Source organism: Mustelus asterias, chromosome 13 (genome assembly GCF_964213995.1).
Source record: "Mustelus asterias chromosome 13, sMusAst1.hap1.1, whole genome shotgun sequence".
Classification (NCBI taxonomy): domain Eukaryota; kingdom Metazoa; phylum Chordata; class Chondrichthyes; order Carcharhiniformes; family Triakidae; genus Mustelus; species Mustelus asterias.
The window spans coordinates 44,797,324-44,814,311 of NC_135813.1; the positions used below are offsets into that span (position 1 = coordinate 44,797,324).

At 44.2% G+C, this 16,988-nt stretch overlaps 1 protein-coding gene and 1 non-coding gene across 4 annotated transcripts in view; both read left to right on the top strand.

Moving 5' to 3' along the window:
- Window positions 1-16,988, top strand: part of slc31a1 (solute carrier family 31 member 1) — a 68,782-nt gene that overhangs the window by 17,775 nt on the left and 34,019 nt on the right. The window contains exon 1 of one of the 3 annotated variants that reach the window (XM_078226678.1): window positions 3,386-3,407. The exons of the other annotated variants lie outside the window; for them this stretch is intronic. The gene's annotated coding sequence lies outside the window, so the exon portion shown is untranslated. Of the gene's footprint in view, window positions 1-3,385; window positions 3,408-16,988 lie in introns of those variants that run through there. 3 annotated transcript variants of the gene reach the window in all.
- Window positions 15,595-15,794, top strand: LOC144503266 (U2 spliceosomal RNA). Its single transcript, XR_013499474.1, has one exon. It is a non-coding gene; the product is annotated as a U2 spliceosomal RNA (small nuclear RNA).

Below are 16,988 nucleotides of genomic sequence, written 5' to 3' on the forward strand. Positions count from 1 at the left end.
ATTTTGTTTACATGCATTGTGCAATCATCAAGATGTCAAAAAGCCATCCACACTGGATAAAGTTCTCTAAGCGCAAGCATTTTCTTTTGGATTTGGATGGTAGATTAAAATACCTGTGTCATTATATTGTTAAATACATTATATTATTGTTTGTCAGCTGATTCTTTCTTGAAATAAATTCTGCTGATAATTTAGCCAGAACAATGTAAGTAACTCACATCTATGCCCATCTAACATGGAACATTCGATGTGTGTTCTGCGCTTTGTATGAGAATTAGGCATACATTGATTAGACCTGTGGGTTTTTCTGTTAATGGTTGGCTGTTGGGTTTTTCTGTATCATGTATAGAAATTGGTACAAAGCGATACAATGGAGAATAAACATGGCTCAACTCCAGGTGTCGTTACGCATCTGTGGTTCTTTCTTAATCTATGCCATGTGCTTTGGACCTGACCTAACTTCTCTCATAACTTGTGCTTTGTATCAAATCGATCATCTAAAGAAAGGAGGCATTCATACTTTCCATTTAGATTGAGTTACAACTTGGTTCACAATATGAGCACCCAATGTGCCAACCAGCTTCCTGCTCCTCTACTAAAAATCCAATTTAAGCTCTAGTTGGCAGCTGAGGCGGGATCAATCTCGCACGATAAAGGAATAAAAAAAAACTTGCTTAGAGACCTGAAGTTTTAACTTTCAATCAACATAGATTGCATTTCTTTTTTTTTAAAAAAAAACCTTTGTTTTAACCCCATTCATAGAAGACTGAAGATGGTTTATTGAGTAACTATCCCATGTGTAGATGTCAACCCTTGGGTACCTGACCAAAAGGGCCATTGTATCTGTTACATGGAATGGAAGATTTGCATTTATATCACACCTTTCACAATCTCAAGATCTCTCAAAGTTCATTCCAGCTAATGCATTCACTTCTGTAATGTAGGAAACGTGGCAGCTAATTTGTACACGGCAATGTCTCAGACAAAAATGTGAGAATGGAGTGAGACTTGAACCTACAACTTTCTAACTCAGAGGCATGCATGCTACCTGCTGATCCATAACTGAGATCACTTAGATCAGCATTGATAGAAATCCTAGATTAATCCTGATCCTATCCTCATTCCACTGCAATGCAGGCACACTTTTCCAGTAGGAGACACTAGCGAGCAATCTATTTGAAAGCTTGACCAATTGTTACCCTCCCAAGTCTGGGACTGCTTGTGATGTGCCTACCATCACTCTGGTGCAGTCAGAAGGGCTGTAAGTACTCCAACATTATCCTGAAGGCTCACAATTAAGGATCAATTTCCCAGCCATTGCAGCAAGCAATTCGACAGAATATTTATCTGTTCATTTTGGATTTTCTTTTGTTTTCTTTGAACATCTCGGTTTATTAATTACAAAAATATTGAAGTTGGATGAGAAAGGCAGTTGGAGTGAAGAATCATCCAATTGTTTACAGTTTCTGCTGGTTTTCCTGAACTGGGATGTCTCAGCATTGTGAGGAGAAACACGTTAGCTGAGAAAGGCATAGGTCAGATGTGATGAAACTCGGCACGATGGCACAGTGGTTAGCACTGTTGCCTCACAGCTCCAGGGACCCAGGTTCGATTCCCGGCTTGGGTCACTGTCTATGTGAAGTTTGCACATTCTCCCCGTGTCTGCGTGGGTTTCCTCCCGGGTGCTCTGGTTTCCTCCCACTGTCCAAAGATGTGCGGGTTAGGTTGATTGGCCATGCTAAATTGCCCCTTAGTGTCCCGAGATACGTAGGTTGGAAGAATTAGTGGGGTAAATATGTGGGGTTACAGGGATGGGGCCTGGGTGAGATTGTTGTCGGTGCAGACTCGATGGGTCGAATGGCCTCCTGCACTGTAGGGATTCTATAAATATGTCCACTCAGAGTTGAGAATCCTATGAATTGCATAGCTCAGTTTGTGGTCCCAATCTGAGATTTTCCTAGTCTCTGTTACTCTGTTACTCAATGCTGCAATGGGTAATGTTCTTCATAACCTGAGCCACTCACTGGTTGCAGCTGAACAGTGACGTGTTAATCGCAGTAGTGAGTTAATCAATGTCCTTGAAAGCTTGTATGCTTTCAGTAAACTTTAACCCGTTTCCTCGTTAGTGTATCAGCAGATGACAGTGGATGTAGGGACCATGCAGCAAGTCTGACATTTTCTGTCACATAACAGGCAACCATGAATAGTAGCACTTGGGTGAGTAGGATTCCAAAGAACTGTTTGCTGTTTGGCCACACTGAACTCTTGAGATATTGGATAGTGTCTGTGGGAGCAATGAATCTTCAAACTGTTGAACTGTTTTATACGTGGCAGAGATTGTGTGTGGTGACTGTGCTTGAATAGGTTCTATATACAAGCCTGGGAGGGGATTGTAGGTATTCAGAGAACACCTCTTTGTCTTAGCTATATCGAGGGAAAGGAGCTGAATTCAACTCGAGTGGATGTGAAAATGAATTTTTCAGCAGCAGTACTCCTTGTTATTCCTCAGTTGAAGAATAGTATATGTTTGTTTGCATGTTTGACATCTTTCTTGCGTTTGCTGGCTTTCAGCTTTATTAGGCACTTGATATCAGGGGAGGGGAGTGGAGAAATCTGGGGTTCTGTCCTGATCATTGTGAGCAAACAAACTGTTGAACTGTAATCTCTTGGATCCAGTAGGCTTATGGGTCTGTCCTTGCCTTCTGTTCTCTTGTTAATTTGTTAAAACAAACAAGACTTTGTGGGAACATAATCTTTTGTTAAGCAGGACAAAATAATATCACCTATCCTGTCCTGCATGTGCCTTGCACCATTCTCATCTATGCAGTATTCTTGTCATCCCTTTTATTTGTCATCATCTTGCTGAATTCTAGCTCTTGAGCGTGCTAACTATACGTGATAGCCGCATCTTCGCTCTCCGTGGCCGAGATGCAATGTGCTCAAGTACTCTTCTGCTGTGCAAATGTTCTCTTCCCTCCCCACCCCTATTAGTTGTTCCATTATTCAGTTAAATTATGATCATCACCATAAAAATTTGACAGGGACTTAATAGTTTGCTGGTCAGGACAATGGAGTGCTGTGTACACCTCTGACTGCTGAATGCCCAGAGGGGCTTATGTATAGCGAGCAATGGTAAAGATGAGCAGAAAGACTGATCCTAAATGTAAAAGGCATTAGATTATTGGAAGCATTAGAGGCATATATAAACTTGATAGTTTGGGGAGAAAATAAGAGAGAATTCTCACCACCAAAACATTTACATAAACAAATGTGGCTGCAAATTTCATGACCATAAGGACCCAAGAAATCAAATGGGAAATGACTGCTCTGTTTGTGGTGGTGATTGTAAGGTGACTGTTGTTCAGGACACCAGGGGAGCATCCTATCAGCTATGTTCCTCTGACCAGGTGGGTGTGGATTGGATTAATGTTTGCACACCTGCCAATGTAGCACTTCTTTTCCATTCTCTCTCTCTCTCTCTCGCGTGCGCTGTCTTTCCCTTCCCTGAAATAGCTGCAAGAAAGAAATTGCTTGCGTCTCAAAATGCTTTACTTTTGAACCGTCAGGGAGGGAAATGTGGCGGCCAATTTGTATGTGGCAAGATCCCACAAATAGCAAACTAGACGGGGATCACTTGTTTCTTTAGTTGAGGGATAATGTGATGAGGACACCAGGATACTTCTCAATGCCATGGAATCCTGTTTGTATTTTTTTTATTCATTCGTGGGAAATGGGTGTCGCTGGCTGGCCAGTATTTATTATGATGTGGAGATGCCGGCGTTGGACTGGTGTAAACACAGTAAGAAGTTTAACAACACCAGGTTAAAGTCCAGCAGGTTTATTTGGTAGCAAAAGCCACACAAGCTTTCGGAGCCTTAAGCTCCTGCAGGTGAGTGGGAATTCTGTTCACAAACAGGGCATATAAAGACACAAACTCAATTTACAGAATAATGGTTGGAATGTGAATACTTACAGCTAATCAAGTCTTAAAGTCTTTCATGTACAGGTTCGAACAAGACTTCTTCACCGCACAGGACCTTCAACTGATGCTATACACTAGATACATCGATGACATTTTCTTCCTTTTGGACTCGTGGTGAACAGTCACTGAAACAACTATATGATGGCATCAACAAGTTCCATCCCACCATCAGACTCACCATGGACTACTCTCCGGAATTGGTTGCATTCATGGACACACGCATCTCCATTAAGGATGGTCACCTCAGCACCTCACTATACCGCAAGCCCACGTTTAACCTCACGATGCTCCACTTCTCCAGCTTCCACCCTAAACACGTTAAAGAAGCCATCCCCTACGGACAAGCCCTCCATATACACAGGATATGCTCGGATGAGGAGGATCGCAACAGACACCTCCAGACGCTGAAAGATGCCCTCATAAGAACAGGATATGGCGCTTGACTCATCGATCAACAGTTCCGACGCGCCACAGCAAAAAACTGCACCGACCTCCTCAGAAGACATGGTGGACAGAGTATCCTTCGTCGTCCAGTACTTCCCCAGAGCGGAGAAGCTACGGCATCTCCTCCGGAGCCTTCAACATGTCAACAAACATCTCGCCAAGGCCATCCCCACACCCCCACTTCTTGCCTTCAAACAACCGCACAACCTCAAACAACCGCACAACCTCAAACAGACCATTATCCGCAGCAAGCTACCCAGCCTTCAGGAAAACAGTGACCACGACACCACACAACCCTGCCACAGCAACCTCTGCAAGACGTGCCGGATCATTGACACAGATTCCATCATCTCACGTGAGAACATCATCCACCAGGTACACGGTACATACTCTTGCAACTCGGCCAACGTTGTCTCCCTGATACGCTGCAGGAAAGGATGGCCCAAGGCATGGTACATTGGGGAACCCATGCAGACGCTACGACAACGGATGAATGAACACAGCTCGACAATCACCAGGCAAGACTGTTCTCTTCCTGTTGGGGAGCACTTCAGCGGTCATGGGCATTCGGCCTCTGATATTCAGGTAAGCATTCTCCAAGGCGGCCTTCACGACACACGATGGCGCAGAGTCGCTGAGCACAAACTGATAGCCAAGTTCCGCACACAGGACGGCCTCAACCGGGATATTGGGTTCATGTCACACTATCTGTAATCCCCACAGCTTGCCTGGACTTGCAGAATTTCACTGGCTGTCCTGTCTGGAGACAATATACATCTCTTTAACCTGTCTTAATGCTCTCTCCACTCACATTGTTTGTACTTTTAAGACTTGAATAGCTGTAAGTATTCGCATTCCAACCATTATTCTGTAAATTGAGTTTGTTTCTTTATATGCCCTGTTTGTGAACAGAATTCCCACTCACCTGAAGAAGCAGCTTAAGGCTCCGAAAGCTTGTGGCTTTTGCTACCAAATTAACCTTTTGGACTTTAACCTGGTGTTGTTAAACTTCTTACAGTATTTATTACCCAACCGTAGTTGCCCGAGGACAGTTGGGAGAGTCAACTGCTCTTGGGCAACTAGTTTTTATAGTCAGGGCAAGCAGCAGGTTCCTTTAGTACCTTATCTCTGACACTAAAGCACTGCCTCAGCACTGTACTAAAGTGTCAGCCGAGATGATATGCTCCGATCCAGGAGTATGTTTCAACCCACAACTTTGAGTTGAGATTTGAGAATTTTACATGCTATGTCAAGCTGACCTGAGAGTTGAAAGTCCGGATGAAGCTATCCTGTGAGTTTAGATAAAATGATGAAGGGAACTTATAAATGATATTTTAGGCCAGCTCCACACGGAAAGTTCAGCAAAAAAAATACTGGAAGGACTTTAATCTGTAAGTGGAGAAGGAAGAGGAATTAATTTAACTCGCCTAAATAACTGCAATATTTGAAAAAAAAGATAAAAAAACAAATGACCCACAAATCTCCTATTTAGTGCTAAAGGTGCAATTCATGTAATTTAAGGGTGTTTAGTGTTGTCTAAGTTGGTACACCCCTGTTGTGATCTAGAACATAGAACGTAGAAAAGCTGCAGCACAAACAGGCCCTTTGGCCCACAAGTTGCGCCAAACATGTCCCTACCTACTAGGCTTGCCTATAACCCTCTATCTTACTAACTTCCATGAACTTATCTAAAAGTCTCTTAAAAGACCCTACTGAATCCGCTTCCACCACCACTACCGGCAGCCGATTCCACGCACCCACCACCCTCTGAATGAAAAACTTACCCCTAACATCTCCTCTGTACCTACTCCCCAGCACCCTAAACCTGTGACCTCTTGTAGCAACCATTTCAGCCCTGGGTAAAAGCCTCTGAGAATCCACTCTATCAATACCTCTCAACATCTTATACACCTCTGTCAGGTCACCTCTCATCCTTCGCTTCTCCAAGGAGAAAAGACCTAGCTCTCTCAACCTATCCTCATGAGGCATGCCAACTAATCCAGGCAACCTCCTTGTAAATCTCCTCTGCCCCCTTTCTATGGCTTCCACATCCTTTCTGTAATGAGGCGACCAAAATCTGTAGATTTTGAAATGATTTTTAAGCAGAAATTGGACCTTGGACCACTGGCATTGATCCATGTCATTAATCTTATCCAATTTACTTTATTTGCAGCTATCAGAAGCTTCTTTTGGTCTGGATTTGTATGCATTTAGGCAGTTCATTTTTGGTGTTTTAGAATCATAAATCTCAAATTCAACCCATCAAATCTGCTGCAGTGCTGCTGCAAGTCATCTTGTTTTATCATCTTTGCTATTTATCATTCTCAAGTAACTCTCTGATTACTATTTAAAAAGTCGGTGGTATTGTCAGAGGCCCAGACTAATATTTTTAGGACCAAGGTTCAAATCCCACCATGGTAGCTGGTGGAATTTAAATTCAATGAATAACGTGGAATTGGAAAGCTCGTCTCAGTAATGATGACCATGAAACCATTGTCAATTATTGTAAATACCCATCTGGCTCACTCATGTCTTTTAGAGAAGGAAACCTGCCATCCCTGGTATGGCCAACATGTGACTCCAGACCCACAGCTATGTGTTGGATTCTTAACTGTCCTCTGAAATGATGTGGCAAGCCACTCTCTTCAAGGGAAGTTAGCAATGGGCAACAAATGATGGCTTTGCCAGCAACACCCATATCTCATGAAAGAATTTTTAAAAACTGAACAGAGAAATCCACATTTTTTTTAGAACTTCTCTGTTAAAGAACAAAGAACAGTACAGCACAGGAAACAGGCCCTTCGGCCCTCCAAGCCTGTGCCGCTCCTTGGTCCAACTAGACCAATCGTTTGTATCCCTCCATTCCCAGGCTGCTCATGTGACTATCCAGGTAAGTCTTAAACGATGTCGGTGTGCCTGCCTCCACCACCCTACTTGGCAGCGCATTCCAGGCCCCCACCACCCTCTGTGTAAAAAAGAGTCTGGATAAAGGAGCAAATGGATCCACGGGCACAGATACACAAATCACAGTAACGGCACAAATTAAAGTCATTTTTTAAAAATCGCAAGCAAAGCACTGGGACTCAATTCTCAAGGAATAGAATTGAGAAGCAGAGAAATTGTTAATACTTGTACAGATCCTTGGTTCGGCAATGCTTAGTTAGAGTACAACTCGGGGCGGCATGGTAGCACAGTGGTTAAGACTGCTGTCTCACAGCGCCAGGGGCCTGGGTTCGATTCCCGGCTTAGGTCACTGTCTGTGTGGAGTTTGCACATTCTCCCCGTGTCTGCATGGGTTTCAAAACGGGTGCTCCGGTTTCCTCCCACATTCTGAAAGATGTGCTGGTTAGGTGCATTGACCCGAACAGGCGCCGGACTGTGGCAACTAGGGGAATTTCACAGTAACTTCATTGCAGTGTTAATGTAAGCCTTACTTGTAATAAATAAACTTTACTTTTACACTTTTCACAGTTCTGGCCTCCATATTATAAAAAGGATATAGAGGTGCTGGCAAAAGTGCAAAAACAATCTAAGGTGATACCAGAACGGAGGTTATAACCGTCAGGAAAGATTGAACAGGCTATGACTCTTTTAGCTAGAAAAGAAAACATTGCAGTGTGACCTAATATGGTTCTTTAAAATTATGAATGGGTTAGATAGGGTAGACGCAGAGAGGATGTGGGGGAGCAAAAACTGAGAATCGTGAATACAAGATTGTCACCAATAAATCCCAAAAGGGAATTTGGGAGGATTTTTTTCAAGCAGAGAGTGATTCATATATGGAACTTGCAACCACCAGCGCTGTTGAGGCAAAAGTAATGGATGCATTTAAGAGGAAGCTATTAGATAAACACAGTAAAATCTCGATGGGTCAAATCCCAGGGTTCCGCCCACAAATTCGAGTTGAGTGACAAATCTTGGTAATCTTCTGCTTAGCGTGCTGTTCTCTGATGTGTGCAGTAGAGTTGACCATGTCATCAGTGCAGTCAAACATGTTTTCTGTGCTTTTGTGCTGCATTGCAAAATCCTGGAGCATCGCCAAGGTGAGGAAAACAGGGTGAGTGGGCAGGCATTCAGCTTTTGGGTCATCGACCTCCTAGGGTTCCAAGATATTATGCTGTTGTGGTCTGACTCTGTGCTGAATGGTCGCTGATATCCTATGACACGTTAAGACCAGTCTGACTAGTTTGGCTAACTTCTCTCCATCATAAGGTGAGAAGTGGGGATGTTCCCTGATGATTGCACCATTCGTGACTCTTCATAAACAGTATGTCAGTATGCAACAAAATCTGGACAAGATTTGGGCTTGGGCTGCTTCAGTATCTGCGGAGTTGCGGATGGTGTTGAATTGGGCAGTCAACAGCAAATATCCCCACTTCTCACCTTATGATGGAAGGAAGGTCTTTGATGAAGTAGCTGAAGATGATTGGGCCTGGGACACTATCCTGAGAAACTCCTGCATTAATGTCCTGGAACTGAGATGATTGATCTCCAATCATCACAACCATCTTCCTTTGTGCCAGGCATGACTCCGAGCAGCAGAGGGTGTTCTCCCTGATTCCCATTGACTCCAACATTGCAAGGGCTCCTTGATGCTATACATGGTCAAGTACTGCCTTGATGTCAAGGGCAGTCACTCTCACCTCTATTGAGATGACCATCAATCCAGAAACTCAGCCAATGTTCTGGGGACCCTGGTTCGAATCCCACCACAACAGTTGGTGGAATTTGAATTCAATAAAAAATATCTGGAATTAAGAATCTACTGATGACCATGAAACCATTGTCGGAAAAACTCATCTGGTTCACTAATGTCCTTTAGGGAAGTAAATCTGCCGCCCTTACCTGGCCACATGTGACTCCAGAGACACAGCAATGTGGTTGACTCTCAACTGCCCTCTGAACAAGGGCAATAAGTGCTGGCCAGTCAGTGATGCCCTTGTCCCACGCATGAATAAAAAAAATAACCTCTGGAATTCAGTTCTTTTGTCCATATTTGAACCAAGGCTGTCGTGAGGTCAGGAGCTGAGTGACCCTGGTGGAACCCAAATTGAGCATCAGTGAGTAGGTTGTTGCGAAGCAAATGTTGCTTGATAGCACTGTTGATGACTCTTTCCATCGCTTTACTGATGATTGAGAACAGAACGATGGGGCAGTAATTGGCCAGGTAGGATTTGTCCTATTTCTCGTTTACATGACATACCTGGGCAATTTTCCACATTGCCGGGTAGATGCCAATGTTGTAGCTGCACTGGAACAGCACGGCAAGGGGTGTGGCAAGTTCTGGAACACAAGTCTTCAGTACTGTTGCTGGAATATTGTCAGGGCCCTTATCTTTCCAGTATCCAGTGCCTTCAGCCGTTTCTTGATATCACATGGAGTGAATCAAATTGGCTGAAGATTGACATTTGTGATGCTGGCAATCTCCCAGAGAAGGCAAAGATGGATCACCCACTCGACACTTCTGGCTGAAGATTGTTGCAAATGCTTCAGCTACTTTTTTTTTGCTTTGATATGCTGGGCACCTCGAGGATATTTGCGAAGCCTCTTCCAGTGAGATTTTTAATTGTCCATTACCATTTGTGACTGGATGTGACAGGATTGCATAGTTTAGATCTGATCCATTGGTAGTAGAATTGCTTAGCTCTCTACATCTGGGTGCTGCCAATGACTAGAAGCAGAACTGCTATATAAATATCATTGCTACAGGAGCAAGTTAGAGGCTGGGAACTCTGTAGAAAGTAACTCCCCTCTTGTCTCCCCAAAGCCTATCAATCATTTACAAGGCACAAGTCAGGAGTTTGACAGAATATAATCCGCTTGCCAGGATGAGTGCAGCTCCAACAACGCTCGAGAAATTGACACCATCCAGGACAAAACAGCTCGCTTGATTGGCACCCCATCCACCACTTTCAATATCCATTCCCTCTACCACGTCAGACAGTGGCAGCACGGTTTGCCATCTGCAGCAACTTGCCAAGGTCCCTTCAACAGCACCTTTCAAAGCAAAGGACCTCTACCACCTAGAAAGACAAGGGCAGCAGGTGCATGGATCACCACCACCTGCAAGTTCTCCTCCCAGCCGTACACCATCCTGACTTGAAACTATATCACCGTTCTTTCACTTTGCTGGGTCAAAATCCTGGAACTCCCTCCCTAACAGCATTTACACCTGGACTGCAGCAGTTTAAGAAGGCAGCTCACCACCACTTTTCTGAGGGCAATTGGAGGTGGGCACTAAGAATGCTGGCCCAGCCAGCAGTGGCAACATCTCCAGAAAGAATGAATACTGATAGGGATGGACTGTTAAGAACAAGGGCCTCTTGCAGCCAGAGATCCAGGCATCCATGTGTTGTGTTCATTGGAGGTGAGGCAGCGCTTGGTGTAGATTAGGGTATTGTCACTACTCCATGAAGCTGGTCAGAGCATTGGAATAGTTGACTCTGAAGGTGGGAAAACATGGATGACCATTTCAGCACAGATAGACTGATACAGGGAGAGGCGAGGATAATTTTTACAGAGGTAAAGGTCGCTGAGTTTGTAGTGAAGAGGAACCGCGAAGGATTAATTATTTCTGTGGGGACCAGCTCCCTGTAGCTATCAAGGGAAGAGTGCTAATGTATTCTAGTACTGATTCTTCAGGAATATCTGCTGCATTGTGCTGTCTGCCTGCAGGCGTGCATTTTGTTTGTTCTTCAGAGCAGGCACGCTTAAGGAATGTGGCTAAGCTTTAGTGTTAATATTTATCAAAATGAGTAGTTAACCTTCTAACAATTCATGTAACTACCCTGAAACCTTTCACTATCAAGTTTTCATGGACTTTGGTGATTTGTATAGTGATGTGCTGTGTTATCAGTCTTCGAGGCAAACCTGCTCTCTGTGCTCCTGGGTTTCATTTTTGAGGAAACAAGGTGATGGGTCAAGGCCCATGGGATAGAGACACAAAGAGTGGGAGTTTGAGCCAAGGCCCATCAATAGTATAATGACAAAGATGTTGTTGAATGGGGAATGAGGGCGTGGATACAGGTGTTCAAAGGCTTGGGCAAGGGTGTTATCTAGAATAACCTAATCTCACACAACTTGTGGGACACTTTCTGCTCAGTGGAAAAATTACATGTTTAACTTACAACTGTAAAGAAGTGGCAGAGCATGGCTGGCGATCCTTTTTTCTCTCAGCATCCTCACTGTGTTGGCATCAAGTTTGATTCCATAGCTGTCTTGCTGTTGACTACAGTTTAAAAATATAAATGCCCAGTCTACCTATCCAGAGGTGTTGTATATTTAACTGATTGCATGATGTCTTTAAGAGCTGGTCACATTATTTGATGGTGATGTCATTTGGGGTGCTTCACAGGCTCCTGCTTTTAGTTTCAGTTTCTATTCGTGCAAAGAAGATCTCTAAAATTTGTTGTTGTAAGTTTGAATCTACATGTGCAAACGACATCTTTTTGTTTAAAACCCCTTACATAGTTAGAACATTGCAAAAAGAAAATGGGCAACAAGTTGGGATTTTGTTTCATCGAGAACATCAAGATAAAGTCCTAAGTGGAAGAAAAAACATTGTTAGTCCTCACACTTTAAATATTAGAAGACTGGGGAAAGGCAACAACAGGATTAAAGATTGAACTGCCAGTGAAGGAAGCTCAAGTAAGGAAAAAAACTGTATTTTTAAGGTGAGATTGCAGGCAATATCTGGCATAGTTGGGGGGAAAAAAGGGATCATAGAAACCCTACAGTGCAGAAAGAGGCCATTTGGCCCATCGAGTCTACACAGACTACAATCCCACCCAGGCCCTACCCCCATATCCCTACATATTTACCGGCTAACCCCTTTAACCTACGCATCTCAGGACACTAAGGGACAATTTTAGCACGGCCAATCAACCTAACCCGCACATCTTTGGACTGTGGGAGGAAACCGGAGCACCTGGAGGAAACCCACGCAGACACGAGGAGAATGTGCAAACTCCACACAGACAGTCACCCAAGCTGGGAATCGAACCCAGGTCCCTGGAGCTGTGAAGCAGCAGTGCTAACTACTGTACTACTGTGCCGTGCATTGCTGTATGGTTGGGGTCCTTTGAAAACAAACATCGAGTCAACGGTCTCCGGGGTAAAAAGAGACAGTAGGGGGCAGATAGTAAAAAAAAATACTGAGCAGTCTCGAGTCACTAGGCCGGCAAGAAAGATGATGGATGGGCCCTCCATGGGCCTTTTCAATTAAGAAAATGAGTAATTTAGTCCCTGTGCAGAGCATTTTCAATACTTTGTACAGGTGAATAAATTTAAAAACTAGTTGCTCGTACCAGCTTTTCACATTACAATGGGAAGTAAAACCTTCAATTTGCACCAGAACTTGGTTCATCCAGCAAAACCTGGAACCAAAACTTACAATGACATGACAAAGATCCTTGAAGAGCATTAGTTCCTAAAGCCACTGATCATTGCGGAATGATTCAGGTTCCACCGAATGAATCAAGTGGAAGGCAAAAGTATTGCTCAGTTTCTGGCAACTTTAAAAAGGCTGGCACAATATTGAGAGCTTGGTAAGTCTGAAAAGATACTCTTTAAGATTGTCTAGTTTATGGACTCGAAAATGAGGCTATCCCAAGAAGATTACTTATTAAACGTGCTTTAATTTTAAAGACAGCAGTAGAAATTGCACAACCGCTAACATAGTTAGGGCGTTAGAAGAGGGAGTGGGCAGTGTGGCTGTTACAAAGCTACAGCTGGATTCTTGAGTATTTGAGGGAGAACAGCAGCCTGGAAATAGTAATAAAAGAGCATATCGCACAGAGGCTAGTACTACCAAATCTACCAAAACTAGTGCTGTATTGTTAAAGCTCTTGAGTTATCATAAAATCCCTACAGCGCAGAAAGAGGGTATTCGGCCCATCAAGTCTGCACCAATTCTTACCCTGACCCGATCCCCATAACCCCACGTATTTTACCCCACTAATCTCCCTAAACAATATATATCTTGGGACATTAGGGGGCAATTTAGTGTGGCCAATCCACCTAACCTGCACATCTTTTGACTGTGGGAGGAAACCAGAGCGCACTGGGGCGGCGCGGCACGGTAGCACAGTGGTTAGCACTGCTGCTTCACAGCTCCAAAGACCTGGGTTCAAATCCCGGCTCGGGTCGCTGTCTGTGTGGAGTTTGCACATTCTCTCTGTGTCTGCGTGGGTTTCCTCCGGGTGCTCCGGTTTCCTCCCACAGTCCAAAGATGTGCGGGCTAGGTTGATTTGCCATTCTAAATTGCCCCTTAGTGTCCCGGGATGCATAGGTTAGTGGGTAAATATGTAGGGATATGTGGATAGGGCCTGGGTGGGATTGTGGTTGGTGCAGACTCGATGGGCCGAATGGTCTCTTTCTGCACTGTAGGATTCTATGATTCACTCGGAGGAAAGCCACACAGACACTGGGAGAATGTGCAGACTCCACACAGACAGTCACCCAAGGACGGAACTGAACCCAGGTCTCTGGCACTGAGAGGCAGCAGTGGTAGATATCCGTATGTCAGTGGAAATATCTGTGCCCCTATGATACTGGAGACACTTGGTTGTGCTGTAATCTGTGAAGTTGTGTAACTTCCTTTGCAAGATGGGAGACGGTTTCCTCCCACAAAATTATCAGTAGGACATTTTTAATAGTTTGAGTGCAACTCCTTCTCTGGGCTGGGCTAGTTTTTCTGACAACCTTCCGTTAATTTCTTCATGGTCCTCAGCCTGATGGTAGGCTGACTGGTTTAGAGCCTGTAAAGAAGCCATGCAAACATTAAGAAGACATTAATGCTAATCCTGACCTGCCAAAATAAACCATTTTATATCAGTTGACCTTCAACCTGCTGTTCATTCTTCACCTGTGTTGTCGCTCCTACTTATGGTCACAAGCTTTTAAAATTTGTCTTGTTGCCAATCTCCTTTTACAAGAGCAATTCTCTGTTGTGTAATACAGGGAATCAGGGAGCAAATATATGGGACTAGCTATACTTAAATGCGGAACAGCAGGGGCGTCAGCAGCAGTAGGAGTGAGGGCAGTGGTGGGGTCTGTTAACATAGAAACATAGAAAAACTACAGCACAAACAGGCCCTTCGGCCCACAAGTTGTGCCGAACACATCCCTACCTTCTAGACCTACCTATAACCCTCCATCCTATTAAGCTCCATGTACTCATCCAGGAGTTTCTTAAAAGACCCTATTGAGTTCGCCTCCACCACCACTGACGGCAGCCGATTCCACTTGCCCACCACCCTCTGTGTGAAAAACTTCCCCCTAACATTTCCCCTGTACCTACCCCCCAGCACCTTAAACCTGTGTCCTCTCGTAGCAGACATTTCCACCCTGGGAAAAAGCCTCTGAGAGTCCACCCGATCTATGCCTCTCAACATCTTATACACCTCTATTAGGTCTCCTCTCATCCTTCGTCTCTCCAAGGAGAAAAGACCGAGCTCCCTCAGCCTATCCTCATAAGGCATGCCACTCAATCCAGGCAGCATCCTTGTAAATCTCCTCTGTACCCTTTCAATCTTTTCCACATCCTTCCTATAGTGAGGCGACCAGAACTGAGCACAGTACTCCAAGTGGGGTCTAACGAGGGTCTTATATAGCTGCATCATTATCCCCGGACTCCTAAACTCAATCCCTCGATTGATAAAGGCCAACACACCACACGTCTTCTTGACCACCTCCTCCACCTGCGGGGCCGCTTTTAGAGTCCTATGGACCCAGACCCCAAGGTCCTTCTGATCCTCTACAGTACTAAGAGTCTTTCCCTTTATATTGTACTCCTTCATCCCATTTGATCTACCAAAATGGACCACGACACATTTATCTGGCTTGAAGTCCATCTGCCACTTGTCCGCCCAGTCTTGCATCCTATCTATGTCCCTCTGTAACTTCTGACATCCCTCCAAACTATCCACAACCCCACCAACCTTCGTGTCGTCGGCAAACTTACCAACCCATCCCTCCGCTTCCTCATCCAGGTCATTTATGAAAATGACAAACAGCAAGGGTCCCAGAACAGATCCCTGGGGCACACCACTGGTGACCGACCTCCATTTAGAAAAAGACCCATCTATACCCATTCTCTGCCTCCTTTGGGCAAGCCAGTTCTGGATCCACTGGGGGATTTCTGCTGTAGAATATTGGTTGAGTGTGATGTCGCTTTCTCGGCCTTTTGGCTAAGATCAAGTGTAGTATCGACATGCTGTGCTTGGTTGAAGTCATTAGGTTACATTTTAGCTTCATTTGAAGCAATTTTTAAAAGTGGCATCTCGGCCTTTTGGCTAAGATGCAAATGAGATCAAGCCTTGGAAGAGGAGCTATGCCTACTCCAATCAGCTTGGATCATGTCGATCAAGCCCAAGACAGGAGGTGAGAGCCCTGTCTTGTCAGCTTGGATCGGGAATGTCTCAACTTGTTGAGACTCTGAATTGGACTTGATTTGATTGAATTGGAATAAAAACAAAAAAAAATTGGTTGAGTGTGATGTGAGGTTTGAACAGATTTATACAGAAACACGGGTTACATCTGAGTGAGCAAGCTTGTAGTTAATGGTGCGAGTCGAACTGGATGGTCTCGGCCTTGCTAATGTCGAATTGAAGGAAGCTCAGTAATAGCCCATGGAGCGAGTGTGCTTGCAGTAAACATGTTCTGCACACTAAAGTTTTATGATTCACAGCATCACTTTCAGAATGGTTGATTTAGTTTTCTTCCGGTGGTTGCAAATGCTGGTCAGAGAAGGTTACAAACTGAAGTTCCCAAATGAGCGAGAGCTATTTCTGGTAACTGCCCCAGGCTTTCCATCGTTGAATAAGTCCTTTCACTGTGTACGTGGAAGTGCAAACAAGCCAACTCCACAAATCTGTTTTATACATCTGGCTGCCAGTACCTAGCTCTGCAATTTAATTTCCTGCTGATTACCTCTGGAACAGTGCCCCAGCGTGGTGAAGATTTGTTTTTAAGTGACTGAAAGGCTGGGCATCGACAGAGATCACGAGTGATGACCAGCGTTGTGAGACCACAACCACATCAGTTACCAGAAGCTGTAAAGCAGACTGGCAGAACTTGCTGCCAAAAAAAATGTGGATAAAAGTTATCTTTCTACAGTCCCAAGATACAGTTGGACCATTTGTAAAGCTTTTTTTGCATGATGGAGATGGACTTGCATTTTCATGCTTCCAAAGTTCAAAGTTGTATAAATGTATGCGGAGAGATGTGTGAACAGTTAATGTGAAGCAGAAACTCCTTCCTTGAGGTTTATGCTTTGAGCTGCTCTGGATTTGAGCAGCTCCGCCAGTATTTGGCCACTGTGGCACATTTGGCTCAGATAGATTTTAATCCTTGAGCATCTATTGAGATTTGTTGTGAAGCACAAAAATAGATTTTGGAACTGACTTAATGTGCTCTGATTCTTTTCCCTACACATAAGAACTGAAGTGAGGAGCTCTAAATGGTGTTTCGATTTTATTGATGAAAAAAAAACGTACAATATTTCTTGCACTCGGAAGCACAAGACCATGGCTGGAATTTTACCATCCTGCCCGCCATGGGA